Source organism: Hibiscus syriacus, unplaced genomic scaffold (assembly GCF_006381635.1).
Source record: "Hibiscus syriacus cultivar Baekdansim isolate YM2019G1 unplaced genomic scaffold, ASM638163v2 tig00110338_pilon, whole genome shotgun sequence".
Classification (NCBI taxonomy): domain Eukaryota; kingdom Viridiplantae; phylum Streptophyta; class Magnoliopsida; order Malvales; family Malvaceae; genus Hibiscus; species Hibiscus syriacus.
The window spans coordinates 2,003,421-2,007,904 of record NW_024062691.1 but is presented as its reverse complement, the minus strand read 5'-3'; the positions used below and the strand labels follow the sequence as shown (position 1 = coordinate 2,007,904).

General features: G+C 41.5%; 1 pseudogene; it reads left to right on the top strand.

Moving 5' to 3' along the window:
- Positions 1 to 253: 253 nt before the first annotated feature.
- On the top strand, positions 254 to 852 carry LOC120120434 (annotated as a pseudogene).
- The last annotated feature ends 3,632 nt before the right edge of the window (positions 853 to 4,484 follow it).

Genomic DNA, 4,484 nt, shown 5'->3' with positions numbered 1-4,484 from the left:
CACGTGCATGTAAAGGTGGTTAATCTGTTAGGTTGATTAGCTAAGTCAGTTAGTTTGCTAGGTGGTTAGTGGTTAGCTAAACCATTGTTATAAAAGCAGTGTACCAGCTAATATGAAGGCAATGCAATTCTTTATTTTGTATATTCTCTGTTATACACACTTCCTAACATGGTATCTTTCGCCAAAGTCCTGGGAATTTTGGTTTCACGCTTCTAAACTTTCTTTCTCTCTGGTTCTTCACTCATGGTGCACAATGGGTCAGTTGCCATGGATTCTACAATTTCCCGTTTGTTCCATTAATTTCTACAACTTCATGGCTGAAACCGCCGCTGCCGCCTCTCTTTTTGCTCTATATGGTCCCCATCTCCCATGCAATAGCATCAAGATATGATTAACCGACACAGCCTTTGCCTTGCTCGCTTCCGCGAAGCTGCAAAAGAAGCTGACTCACTTCGCCAAGAGAATACTTCTCTGAAATCAGTCAATCGCGACCTCAACAAGCAACTTAGCGCACATATCCAAGCCTTAGTCCAAAACTACTTTGCATCCTCTGATTACAACACCACGCCGTTTGAGTTGGTGAACGCTTTGGGAGGACTTTGTCTCGGTGGTGATAGTGTAGGTAAGGAAGAAGTTTATGACGTGGAAGATGAAGTGAATTTTGAGAGGGTTATGTTGCCCAAGAGCATATCCGTTAGGTTCAATGGATATCTGAACATGATGAGTGAAGTTGGAGCAGCGACCCATCGTGGTAAAACTCGGGGACTAACTCGGGCCGTAACTGCAAATGCTTCTCAACAGATCAGTGGAGCTGCGAATATGAAGCAAAAGGTTTACGTGCAAGGAGGATGAAGAACTGTTAGTAGTTAAGCTGCGAAACATTATTGTTATAGAATAGTTTTTTTTAGATTTTTTTTTGTTGAATGTTCATTCACCGATTCAAGTCGAACGGAGGGAAGCATCGACACTTCTGATTCAAATCGAACGGAAGGAAGCATCGGCACTTCTGATTCAAATAAAACGGAAGGAAGCATCGGCACTTCCGATTTAAAGTGAACGAAAGGAAGCACTGACACTTCCGATTCAAGTCGAACGGAGGGAAGCATCGACACTTCCGATTCAAATCGAACAGAAGGAAGCATCGGCACTTCCGATTCAAGTTGAACGGAAGGAAGCATCGACACTTCCGATTCAAATCGAACGGAAGGAAGCATCGGCACTTCCGATTCAAATCGAACGGAAGGAAGCATTTACACTTCCGATTCAAGTGTTCATTTTTTTTCATCAAGAAGGAAAAATAGAGGGAATGTTAGATTGTTTTCAAAGAGGAGAAAAGGAAGAGCAGGGGGAATGTTAGACTGCTGCCAATATAGCACGTGCATGTAAAGGTGGTTAATCTGTTAGGTTGGTTAGCTAAGTCAGTTAATTTGCTAGGTGGTTAGTGGTTAGCTAAACCATTGTTATAAAAGCAGTGTACAAGCTAATATGAAGGCAATGCAATTTTTTACTGTGTATATTCTTTGTTATACACACTTCCTAACACGCCTGAAGATCATCATTCTCTTATATTTTCAACAACCACCTAAACACTAAAAAACTCAACCCATCGTCCTCTCACCACTCTATCGAATTAAATTTTCTCAAAATTTTTTAATCATGCCATGCCTTGGATTGTGAAATATGCATATAGTCACTGCTCATTGCATATCATGCTAACATGATTATATTTATGAGATTCATGTTATTTACATTCTATTAGTGATATACTATTGAGCTTGTTAAGCTCAACGTTTAGACATTTTCGTTCGCATGTTATTGAATTTGAGTAGTTTGAAGAGCAACATCATCAGGATTCTAGCATCTGTTTCTAAGGTACAATATCTGAGTACTTTAGTGATTCTAGCATCTGCTTCTAAGGTACAATATCTGAGTACTTTAGTGGGCATATGTCCATAGGTCACTTACTTGTATTTGGTATTTGTTGACGAAAACGGGTAAAGAAAACAAAAGAACACGAGAATTTTACGAGGTTCGGCAATGTGCTTACGTCCTCGGTGCCTAGGCGGCGCTAGAAGTTTTTATTCAATGATATTTTAGGTCTAGGTTACATCTCTATTTATAATAGAAAACCCTGATACATAATTACAAAATTAACCCTGTACCGTACCGCGGGGGCTACGCCCCCGCACCCCCAACCCACATAATTTGTAACCCCACAACGAGACTTTCTTTGTAAGGAAAGTTGATGTTCGCTTCGCTCCATCTCCTGTCCTCTTTACTGGTATATTTATGAGCCATACCTAACAAATCTCCACCTTGGCGAATATCCTGCCTCTTGGAAATTTCAATGTGGGTTGGGTTACCTTGATTCTTTAACAACTCGAAACATTCAACAAGTCCAAGCAATGCTTGAACTTGTCTGTCGTAAACTGGCTTAGTGAACATATCAGCGGCATTTTCATCAGTATATACCTTCTGAAACAAAACCTCTCCAGATGCAACCAACTCTCTGATCTTGTGGAACCTTACATCAATATGTTTAGTTCTAGCACGATACACCTGATTCTTAGCCAAGTGAATAGCACTTTGATTATCACAAAGCAACTGAACTCCACCTTGTTGAACACCCAACTCCTTCACTAAACCAGTAAGCCATAAAGCTTCTTTTTCAGCTTCAGCCGCTGCCATGTACTCAGCTTCAGTTGTAGATAGAGCCACAATAGATTGAACAGTAGACTTCCAACAAATATGCCCTCCACCAAGAGTAAAGACATACCCTGTCGTAGATCTTCTATTATCCAAGTCACATGCATAGTCTGAATCCACATATCCTACAACCAAAGGATTATCCCGCTGACTCCCAAAACAATTCCATGTCCCACAGTACCCTTTAAGTACCGAAAGATCCACTTGACTGCTTCCCAATGTTGCTTACCAGGTTTAGACATGTACTTACAAACTTGACTAACAGCATGAGCTAAATCAGGACGAGTACATACCATCGCATACATCAAGCAGCCAACAGCATTAGAATACGGAACTTTTTCCATATCTTCAGCTTCCTTATCTGTCTTGGGGCACTGTTCTGATGAGAGCTTAAAGTGATTCACCAATGGAGTGCTAACTGGTTTTGCGCTGCTCATCGCAAACCTTTCTAGCATTTTCTCAACATAACCCCGTTGAGATAGCCGCAGTTTCCTTGAGTCTCTGTCCCTGCAAATTTCCATTCCAAGAATTTTCTTTGCAGCACCTAAATCTTTCATATCAAATTCCTGACTCAATAAAGTTTTCAAACCGATAACATCATCCATGTTCTTCGCAGCAATCAACATATCATCAACATACAGTAATAGAAAAATAAAAGAACCATCATCAAGGCTCTTAACATAGACACAACAATCATACTCACATCGGTTGTAGCCAATCTTGATCATATAGGAGTCAAACCGTTTATACCACTGTCTCGGAGACTGTTTCAACCCGTACAAAGATTTCTTCAATCTGCAAACTAAATGCTCGTTTCCAGGTTGAGTGAAACCTTCAGGTTGCCGCATGTAGATCTGCTCCTCTAAATCACCATGCAAATCCCAACTAGCCACCAATGCAAGTACTGCTCGGATTGAAGTGTGCCTGACCACAGGAGAAAAGATTTCATCATAATCAACTCCTTTCTGCTGTGAAAAACCCTTCGCTACCAAACGAGCCTTGAACTTCTCCCCCTCTTTTCTGTTACTACTGGTTTCTTCTTATACACCCATTTGCAACCAATCGGCTTCTTACCCTCAGGAAGGGGAACTAACTCCCATGTGCGATTGTGATTCAAAGACTCCATCTCCTCAACCATGGCTGCCATCCACTTGTCGTTTTCCTGACTAGTAACGGCATCATGAAAAGTAACCGGATCATCACTGCTAACAATAAGTGCAAAAGATACCAAGTCTTCAAAACCCAATCTGTTCGGAGGCTTTATATTCGTCCGTCTCACCCTGTCTCTGGCGAGACTATAATCCTGCAAATCATCCGTAGTGGAACCACCAGAAGTCGGTTGAGAAGTTTCTGGTTTCTCAACTGGAAACTGCTCGAAATCCACCACTGTCGTGTCTTGCTTCTGCTGCAACATGGATTGTTCATCAAAAACGAAATCTCTACTAATCACAACTTTCTTCGCAACTGGATCCCAGAACTTGAATCCTTTGACACCTTTCTTGTAACCCAGAAAAATGCACTCCTTCGATTTTGCATCAAGTTTGGATCTCTCATCAACAGGTACATGCACATAAGCAGGACAACCAAAAATCCGTAAGTTATCAAAACTAACATCATGACCAGTCCATACCTCTTCTGCAACTTTCCCAGCCAGCGATGCCCTTGGCGATCTGTTGATAAGGTAACACGCCATGTTAACAGCCTCAGCCCAGAAGTGTTTGGGAAGCCCCGCATTCAACTGCAAACATCTGGCTCTTTCATTCAACGACCTGTTCATT